This window comes from Amblyomma americanum, chromosome 11 (assembly GCF_052857255.1).
Source record: "Amblyomma americanum isolate KBUSLIRL-KWMA chromosome 11, ASM5285725v1, whole genome shotgun sequence".
NCBI classification, from domain to species: Eukaryota; Metazoa; Arthropoda; class Arachnida; order Ixodida; family Ixodidae; genus Amblyomma; species Amblyomma americanum.
Window position 1 is genome coordinate 5,704,169 of NC_135507.1, and position 10,412 is coordinate 5,714,580.

A 10,412-nucleotide genomic window follows, 5' to 3' on the forward strand; every position below is an offset into this window, starting at 1 on the left:
ATTTACTCCACCTTGGGGTATTCCTCTAACTAAAAGATTTGACCAAGAAGAGGGGAGAGACGCCCAGGGGAGGACTGAATGGCGCTCAGAACCGGCTGAATTCCAAGCAACTGCAATAGCCCCCCTGTTAGGCTGCGAATTTAATGTCATTGCCGACGAATAACATTAGCCTGAGTTGGTGTCTTTGCTTGCGTCGTTGTGATGTGGTTAAAGATGTAGTGACATTTGCAAATGTTTACAGCGAGTATTCGCTTGACGAGAGGCTTAGCCACAATCTTTGTCCGTAAATTTTCAAGAATGATTTATTTTCTTCTCTAGAAATGAGTTCCCAAAACAAATATTGGTGCGTATGTGTAGCGCCATCTTTTTTTGGCTAACCTGCGCTATTTATATTAATTGCTGTGGCAGCTGCTAGATAGCACTACATGTAGAAAAATACGTTTTCACCAGTCGTCTGCGCATTCTACTGTGTGTGAATGTGGAGAGATCGACGTTCACCTCGAACAGCGTATAAATATAAAATTCTGTATGAAGCTTGGAAAGACAACCACAGAGACGTATGAGCTCCTTCGTGACATTTACGGCAACAAGGCATTATTGCGGGCGCGAGTTTTCGAGTGGCACAAGAGGTTCGTTTCGGGGAGAACGTCGGTGGAAGACGACACAAGGCAGGGGCGCCCTTCAACCTCACCGAATAAAACAAACGTCGCTAGGATCAGGGAAATCGTACAGCAAGACCGCACCATTACAGTCCGCATGCTATCAGATGCTCTAGACATTAGTAAGACAACATTCCGCCAAATTTTGCGTGAGAACTTGGGGAAACGAAAGCTGAATGCCAGGCTTTTGCCGCACTCCCTCACACACGACCAAAAGGACACGCGGGCATCAGTGAGCGCTGATTTGCTCCCCGAGGCAGAGAAGGATTCTGAATTTATCGACAGCATCATTGCTGAAGACGAAGCATGGTGTTTTCAATACGATCCTCAAACAAAGAGGCAGAGCGCCGAATGGCGGTTCATAAGCTTTCCGGCGTCGAGAAAGGTGCGGCGACAGAACACCAAAACAAAGACGATGCTGATAGTTTTTTTCGATGCCAGAGGAGTCATACACCACGAGTTCGTCCCACAAGGGCAGACAGTGAATAAGGAGTTTTATATACACGTGCTCCAACAAATGAGTGATGCACTGGGACGCCATCGCCCTGACTTATTGACGTCTGGACAATAGAGCCTTGTAAACGATAACGCAAGGCCCCACACTGCTCTCAGCGTCACAAAATATCTCGCCAAGCACAGCATTACTGTGCTTCCCCATCCGCCATACTCGTCTGACCTCTCCCCGTGCGATTTTTTCCTGTTTCCTCGTGTGAAGAGAGCCCCCAAAGGTCGCTGGATGGGGAGCGTGGAAGCCATTCAAGACGCCACGACAAATGAGCGGACAGCCCTGCCAGAAGAAGCGTTTTACAACAGTTTCAAAGACCTCAAGAAGCGTTGGAAGCTGTGTCTAGACTGCAAGGGAGACTATTTCGAAGTGGTGCAGCACAAATGATTTCAATGTTAAACACATATTTCTTTTCATAGACTCAGTCTCGTAACTTTACGGACAAAGGTTGTATATGAGCTCAGCGGCAGCGCAACGCTGTGCGCGCTGCCGAAGCCTAAACCCGTTTGGCCCTGCGTATTCCGTTTGCGGCCGCCTGTGGCGGAAATACTGCAGCAGTTGCACTCAAAATTTGCTTTATCTCATTTTTTTATCAACCTTGCCGGACGCAGCCGGATTGGTTAGAGGAATTGTGATTACGCGCGACACCTTCGGAAATGTCTCAAACTAATCACAACAAAAAAAAGTTGTTCAGCTCAATGTACCTTTTCCCTGCGCTCGGTTTCAGTTTTGTATAAGACGTTTTATTTAAGCCCATTGAAACAGCAATGAAGAGAGCGTCTAGCGAACGCTGAGCTTGTTTTTCGCCAATACAAGTAGAAGATAGGTTATCTGCATAATCACTGCAATGTGTTATATAGCGCACGCTTAAGGCCCATCTTGCGCCAATGAACTGCACGACACGACATTGAACTACGCTGAAGTGCACTGAACTTCACGACATGGTAATTGAAAAACAGCGAGATCTCGCATCTAGCATTTTACCAGTTTGTTCACCAGAAGCATGTTTTCGTATTTTGCATAGTAGGTTTGGTTAATGGCGGTTTAACGTTTCAAAGCGACTCAGGCTATGAGAGACGCCGTAGTGAAGGGCTCCGGGAATTTCGACCACCTTGGGTTCTTTAACGTGCACTGGCAACGCACAGTACACGGGCCTCAAGAATTTCGCCTCCATCGAAATTCGACTGCCGCGGCCAGGATCGAACCCGCGTCTTTCGAGCCTGCAGCCGAGCGCCATAACCACTCAGCCACCGCGGCGGCGGAAGAAAGAGGTGCCTTGGTGGACGACTCCGGAATAATTTCGACCACCTGGGGATCCTTAACGTGCACTGACATCGCACAGCACAACGGCGCCTCAGCGTTTTGCCTCCAACGAAACGCAGCCGCCGCGGTCGGGTTTGAACCCGGGTACTCCGGCTCAGTAGAAGAGCGCCTTAACCACTGAGCCACCGCGACGGGCATTTCTCTTACAGGCAACGGACTGTAAGCTGATAGGACTGTAACTTAATATAAAGGATGAAAGTAAATCGGAATGTGTTTTTTTCTTCACTTAATTACAAGATTATCCACTTCAGTTCACCAGGGACTACACCTAAGATGCAACAATGGCGTAGGATGCACCAAAAGCAAAAAGGTAAACCCTCCGCCTCACGTCCAACGAAGCCGGCAGTTCGAATGCCGGTGCCTCCGCAGTTGCCCACTGGTGTAAAGAAAAAATCGAAGTGTTAGGAATGGGTGAAGTGCGTTCCCAGATTCAGCGCAAAAAATCGTGGGTAAGTCACCTGCTACAGCTACTCTTGGTTCCAAATTTCTCCCCTGCTCGCTTCCTTGATGGCAGTCGCCGGGCTAATATCGCTTGTTAGACTAAATTATTTCCACTGCAACGCCGCTGATTGTCTTGCATCATCGCAAGACCAACGCGACGTCGACTCTGCTCTGCTTCGTAGTGTGTTTTCATACGAAATGCAACCAAAATAATGTAAATAATAGGAGGGTTTCTATCCGTATGCAGTGCGATGTGTTGAGACGCGCTTTGCATGCAGTGGAATGTACGGATAGTTTGCTGGCCCACTGGCTGCTTTTACATAATGTGAGGAAAACACATCTATCGTCTGCTAAACTACGCACTTTTCAGCCATTACTTGCCTTCGTAGTGCGATGAGAAAACAAATATATAATGACCTACGCGTTAAACTACTTCAAACGCACGTGAAACCGACTGCAATACCGACTGCATCGCAATAAGCGATGTCACCGCACAAATAAATGAATGAATAAACGATGCACGTATGTACGGCAATTGCAATGTAAAAGGCAATGTGTGGGAGAAATTTTGAACCGGAAGTAGCTGGCAGACAATTTTCCCATTGCTCTTTGCGTTCACTTCGGGAACGCACCTCGCCTACTGACTAACCAAGCCTTAACTGCGGTCAGAACCCGGCGACCAGCGCCGACACCTTCTTCCGCAAACAGGAGAACCAGATATGGTCTTTAAGAGCCTGAACGCGAGACTAAAGAATAAATGTACTTCATATTTCTTTTTTATATATTTATTTCATTTTTCATTTTTTATTTCACGTCTTGCGCCTATTCCAGCATTATGCAGGATGTGGAAGTCTTATGGTCAAGTTAAGGTTTAGCGACCACAGAATGCTGAGGACTTGAGCCCAAATTTGAATACGCGACAGAGGAAACTACCACGGCAGACGCATTAACCGAGTTAGCGGTTAAAATGAAAGTATATAAATTCAGGACCTCTCTAGAGAACTCTTGTTCGGCTTTAAACGAGGGCGACCACCTTAGTGTTGAACCGATGAATGATTATCTCACAAATATAATTTAAGATTGTGCTTTAGAAGCAGGAGTTAAGGTATCTAGACAGAATATTGGCACAGGGGTAGGAAACTCCGGTCAGTTTCGGTTTCAATTACTTCAGCGCACCTCGGCTGCAGGTGAACTGACGTTTAAAACTGAACGATTCCTGCCCGCGCACGTAGCGCGATAAGGGTGCGGCCGTGGTCCAACTGCCTGAGCAACCGGGATATGAAGCTGCTCTTTTTTCAACAGCGGTGGCTCGAATCTCACTCGGGGTTGAAGTTTTCTTTCTGCTGAATTCCGCTGTCATGACGACGATACGACGCTCCAGTTGGCTTCCCTCCGGCCGCTATCGGAGGAATTGGCGCTGACGTCTGTATTTGATGGACAACCGTGTATATTGAATTTTCCTACCCCTGGCGTAGCTCCACTGGATCGCTAGACTAAAATAGTATATTAGGTGTGCACTATTTAGTATGGTTAACCATGATGACGTCACAGTATAGTAATGAGCATTAGTAGTAAACACAAGAATGTTCACATGTAATACATCAATGTAAAGAGGAAGTTTAGCCAAATAAAGCAACACTAATTACACTAATTTCCGTAATTAATCATTTTATGCGTATGTTTGTATAGCAACGAATAGCTACAAGTGCCAACCACGTGACGTGACCTTCAGTCTGACCATGAAAAAGAATTTATGGAACTGTAAGAAAAACAATGGGTGAACGGATGACGTCATATAGTGTATAGCGCAATGAAAAGTCACGTGCCTTAGCATGACGACATTCGACGCGTTGAAAAGGCGCCTACCGAAGCTGGTCTCGCCACAGACGGCGGCGACATGGATGCGAATGAAGACGCAGTCGGTTCGACGAGCCCCGGTGCTGGCAGTTGCCCGGAACGCACTCAACGTTAGAGACGCCAAGCCGCGTCTAGTTGCCCGATACACCATAGCATTCTTTCTCTAACCAGGTGCAACAGTAGTTCAACCACAGCTAATTTTTTTTCTTTCACGTTCGTTCTATCGATCTGTCACTGGAGCGCCACGTGCGTCATTTCCACCTATCGCAACTTATGCAGTGCGGTGCCGCTATCGGCTTCGGCTGTGGACCTCGTGGGAGAAGTGAGAGCTGTTATCTCCCTGACCTGCATCGCTTTGCTTTTGCTTCTATCGTCACCCTGTTCTCAGCGTCTGGTTGTACTGTGAACAAATAAAGGCCGACCGATTCATTGAATTAAAAGAACGAAGGGCTCTTCCCGTGTAGCAATACTCAATATGATGACCACGGCATTAAATGCATCTCTGCCTCAAATACGCTATGGTCTACATTCATGTATGGCAAAAAAAGGCATACCTGGTGTCTGCTCTCCAAACCGCTGACGCTGGTCCCAATGAGCTGACAACGTTGACTCGTTAGGGAACACCACGCTGCGCCAGTTCTCCGTTGTCCGTTATTCATGGTGTAGAGCAAACACAAGACTTGTTTTTCAGTTTTCTTCTGAGACCGCTGACTTCTGGGACGGTACAACGGCTTCGCAGAACAGCCTCATGTAGACGATGTCTAAAGCTTGACGTGCTGGCCCACAACTGAAAAGCGGCCGTTACCTCACGAGCCGTAATGCTGGGTGTGCCTATTGCAGCGGTAACAGCAAGTAGGTGTTCATCCTTGCCGGTCACCCGCTGTCTGTGCCCACGAAGCATGTTTTTAAGACGTTCCACACCACAGAATGCCTGATAAATTCTGGTAATGGCAGGCAGTGGACGACCCGCTTCCTTTTCAATGACGCGTTGCTGCGCGCCGAAAAGATGAACGATCCGTGCCCTCTCTTCGGGCCGCACGCTGGCGCGTGAGTGTTCGATTCCAATGCATTCGAGCTTTTCTGGTGGCGATAAAGTTGTGCTCACCTCAAGAAACAGGTCATCCAGGAACTGTCGCGTCGGACACCGACCGCGGCCCAGTCGGTGCTTTTCACTATTCGCATCGCAGCCAGACGCTGATAACGCGACGACGATGGAAGCAAGATAAGAGCGCTGCAGGCCTGGGAAGTAAGAACGCTCGCTTCACCGACGGGGCCCACAGCCGGTGCCGCCAGCAAAACACCGATGCGCCTGTTGCGGTCGGTGGAAAGTGTGGATATGGCGTTCCATGGTCGCATTTCATTTGACGCTGATAGTACGTATTTTTTAAATAATAGCGCTGGAGACGTGGACAAAAAAAAGATGAAGACAAAGCGTGCTCTAAACATCAACTAAATTTATTGCACAGTGCTCGTGTAGTCTCTTGTTTCTTCCATTTCATCCTGTGTTTCGCGCTGCTATGCGATCATTACACCGCGTACAGGTAAATGAATATTTTTTTTTGGTGGAGCATCAGCCCAGAAGAGATCAGCGCCATAGTTTTCACCAAAATGAAGGAAACAGCTGAGGCCTACTGGAGTAAGAAGGTGAACGACGCTGTCGTCACGATTCCCGCATACTTCAACGACTCACAGAGGCAAGCCACCAAAGACGCCGGTGCGACAATCGGGCTCAATGTGCTGCGCATCACCAACGAACCCACCGCAGCTGCTCTAGCATACGGGCTAGACAAGGTCCTGCGAGGTGAGAAGCATATCATCATTTTCGACCTTAGAGGCGACACCTTTGATGTTTCTGTGCTGACCATCGACGAGGGCTCCATGTTCGAGGTCCGCTCCACCACCGGAGACACTCACGTGGGAGGTGAGGTCTTTGACAACAGGTTGGTGGAGCATTTCGTCCAAACCCACCGCGCTGGCTCAGTAGTTACGGCGCTCGGCTGCTGACCCGAAAGACGCGGGTTCGATCCCGGCCGCGGTGACGGAATTTCTATGGAGGCGAAATTCTAGAGGCCCGTGTACTGTACGATGTCAGTGCAGGTTAAAGAACCCCAGGGAGTCGAAATTTCTGGAACCCTTCACTACGCCGTCCCTCATAGCTTGAGTCGATTTGGGGCGTTAAACCCCAATAAACCAAGCCAAAGCACTTCGTCCAAGAATTCAAGCGGAAACATCGCAAGAACCTCAGGCTGAAACCAATAGCTGTGCAGAGACCGCGTACTACATGCGGGCGTGCCAAGTGGGCGCTATCCAGCTCTGCCGATGCAATCATTGAGATCGACGCCCTGTTCGAAGGCATCAAATTGTAAGGCAAAATCACGCGCGTACGCGTCGAACAGCTCTGCATGGGCCTGTTCCGGAGCACACTATAGCCTGTGGAGCGAGTGCTCCGCGATGCCAAAATGGACGAGTCACAGATTCACGACGTGGTTCTCGTCGGCGGCTCAACGAGGATTTCCTAGGTGCAGAGGTGCGCCTTTCCAAGGACTTCCAAGGTGCAAGAAGCTGCTCAGGGACTTCTTCGACAAGGAGCTTTCCATAGACATCGATCCGGACGAGGCGATGGCGTACAGCGCAACAGTGCAGGCCGCCGTGCTGAGCGGAGACTCTAGTGGGACCATCCAAGTAGTGCTCCTGGTTGACGTGGCACCGCTGTAACTGTGCACGGACAGGGCAGGCGACCTGATGACCCGCATGACCAGCATTCTGATGCGCAACACGAGGATTCCGTGTGAGACGTCTCAGACTTTCACCACCTACTCTGAGATTCACCCGCGGTCACCATCCAAGTGTACGAAGGCGAGCGTACTCTCACCAAGGACAACCACCTGCTGGGAACCTTCAACCTGAATGGTGTCCCTCCAGCGCCCCGGGGTGTGCTTTAGATCGAGGTCACCTTCAACATGGACGCCAAAGGAATATTGCAGGTTTCCGCCCGTGACAAGCGCACGGGCAAGCAGGAGAGAATATGCATCAGGAACGACAAGGGCCGATTTTCCAACGAGGAAATTTGACGGATGGTTGTTAATCCCGAGAGGTTCAAGCAACAAGACGACGTACAGCGCTAGAGGGTCCCGGAATTCTTTGTAGACCTGCGTCTACGGCGTCAAGTAGGCCACTGAAGAAGCCGTTGACAAGCTCTCTTCTTCGGGCAACGACGCAGTGCTGTCCAAGTGCCGCGAGAACATTTCCTGGATTGCTGCCAAAAGCCTGGCCGACCAGGACGAGCACGAACACTGGCTGGAGAGACTCCAGCCGCTTGCATGCCCGTCATGAGCAAGCTGCACCTGCCACAGAGACCAAAGCACGATTCTGCACCCTACTAACCCGGACCAACTGTCGTAGAGGTAGACTAAAGCACGCATCACTAATCACACGATAAATGGCGATAAATTATCCGTTATTGTGGTTTTATGTTACCCCGCCGACCACATTTCACGATGCCTTCAAATGCGAGCTCTTGCAATGGCCGCCAGTAAGACAAAAGAGAGGTAATTTTCTAGCTGTTCCAGCCAACATGGAAACGAGCTGCTCGAGAGAAAAGTCCTATAGTTTAGTTTTCGCTCACCTCGCGATCGCGTATCCGGCATACTCTCCTCTTAGTCTTTCGTCGCAACAAACGGAGTGAGCGTTGTCTACGACGGCCTCGTAAGAGAAGGATGATTCATCCGCGCTCGCTACTTGCCAAGAACGACGCTCGCTATTTGGTCGGCCTATTACGTACTGCGCTGCATTAGTGAGGAAAGGAATAAGGCAAAATAATGCGTGGAAAACGCCCTCTCGCAAAACTGTTGTTCCAAGCTCTATACTAAACATGATACGAAGTGAAGCTCTTGGCAAAGTTTCTACTATACTGCCCATATACGCAGTAAAATAAATTGTACAAGCTACGCAGTCCGAGACTGTTGTCAACCGCTGTGGCACATATAGCAGCAAAGGAAATGAAACAGATCCAGTAACAAAAATACAGCTAAATTAAACGCTGGTGATGTTCAGTTGGGTTTTATGGCGCGTCAATGGCTATGGCTATTATGCGCTAAACAGTAACTTTAAATTTGTGCATGCTGTATTGAAAGAGATAAAGGCTCTGAAGGCGGAAGTTTGAGATGAATTTGAGAAGGGTAAACTGGTGGGCTATATGGTTTTCAGACATCATTGTATAAGCAGCGCTTGCAGAAGAGGAGAGTGAAGGAAAAATGACACACAACTGCTCAGAACGAGTCAGCTGTTTCTTGCTGTTATTCTTGTACCCACAAAGTTCGGAGGTCGGCGTCTGCAGGATGAGCATTCACGGCAGTGGACAGCTAAGTTGCTAGATTTTTGGCTGCGCTCCTGCAGTTTTTTGCTGATGCATCGCTGTCTGCTCGACGAATTTTTTGGCGCATTTTAGAGAGATAGAATATACGACCCCCGCGGAGCATAAAACAAAGGAATCACTACGCCTAACTGTGCGTTCTTGAATTCGTTCGCCTAGACTTCTAACCCGTTTACACAGCCTGAAAAAATTGTGTCAACAGCTGCTCTTTCTACAATTATTTTGAAATTGTGCGAAACCTTATGCATGTAGGGTATGACGGGCAGTCTTCTGTTGCTGTCGTTCGCATTCGGTGAAGTACGCTTTTTTTTCTTGCATTGCGTTTGACCTTCTTTTGGCTACCGATAAAAGACGCAATGGCGGATACTCACAAAGAAGCATTCTTTGAACGTGATTCTGAAGGCTGGCTAAAGATAGTGCTCACATGACTTAGTTGACGCGTTGTTGAAGGCAGATTGGAGAATTTCTTTTTACTAATTTTAAGTACGCGGAGCCGAAGAGCAAGATAGGCTTGTTGGCGCTAGATTCAAAGCACCAGTAAACATGTTGCAGTGAAAAATGGATGTACAGATGTAAAGATATTAGATCTGGGTTTAAGTAACAAAGCGATATATTAGACTTATTTGCACCAGTCTCAGGGATTAGTGATCATGAAATAGTGGCAGGCATGATTTGTTGCCGGAAAATGTAACTTACCAGAAAAGCAACCGAGAAAAATATTTTTCTACTAAAGGCGTAATTATGATGCTATCTCTAATTAGTTAAATAATTTCCCTTCTATATCTGAGCATTAGAGTTTACTTAGCAGCATCGACAGTCTGTGGACCATATTTAGAAATAATATGATTTCGCTGGCCTCAGATTTTGTTCTGTGTACAGTGGCTCCGGTTAAGCGGCGCAAAGATAAACCTTGGATTAATAAGGCTTTACATTCATAAGTTCAGAAAAGGTCTCGAATTTATAACATAATTAGCCGAGTTAATAGTTACTCTGTTTGTATGTGCGAAAGCAGGTGTTCATTTTTCCTTTGGACGGAACACTTAAGCTCCGCCAAAAAGGATATGACGCGTTATATTTAGTGTGTTATTGTCCGTATATGCAGAATTGGTCATCCTCTACTTGACATTCACAGACAGCGGCGAGTCCTCATACCGCTACCAGCGCAGTGACGAAGCATTTAAGCGTTGCGCCACTGCACTGGCAGGTGGCTGTTTCTATCACAGCCACAGGTATACAGGGACTGTACGACCCATGT

At 48.1% G+C, this 10,412-nt stretch overlaps 1 protein-coding gene and 1 pseudogene across 4 annotated transcripts in view; one reads left to right on the forward strand and one right to left on the reverse strand.

The window, feature by feature from the left end:
- LOC144111304 (lysosomal protective protein-like) overlaps positions 1-10,412 on the reverse strand; it is a 268,952-nt gene that overhangs the window by 194,486 nt on the left and 64,054 nt on the right. For 2 of the 4 annotated variants that reach the window (XM_077644562.1, XM_077644561.1), the window contains exon 1: positions 5,340-5,850. The exons of the other annotated variants lie outside the window; for them this stretch is intronic. The gene's annotated coding sequence lies outside the window, so the exon portion shown is untranslated. Of the gene's footprint in view, positions 1-5,339; positions 5,851-10,412 lie in introns of those variants that run through there. 4 annotated transcript variants of the gene reach the window in all.
- On the forward strand, positions 6,394-7,856 carry LOC144110778 (major heat shock 70 kDa protein Ba-like; annotated as a pseudogene).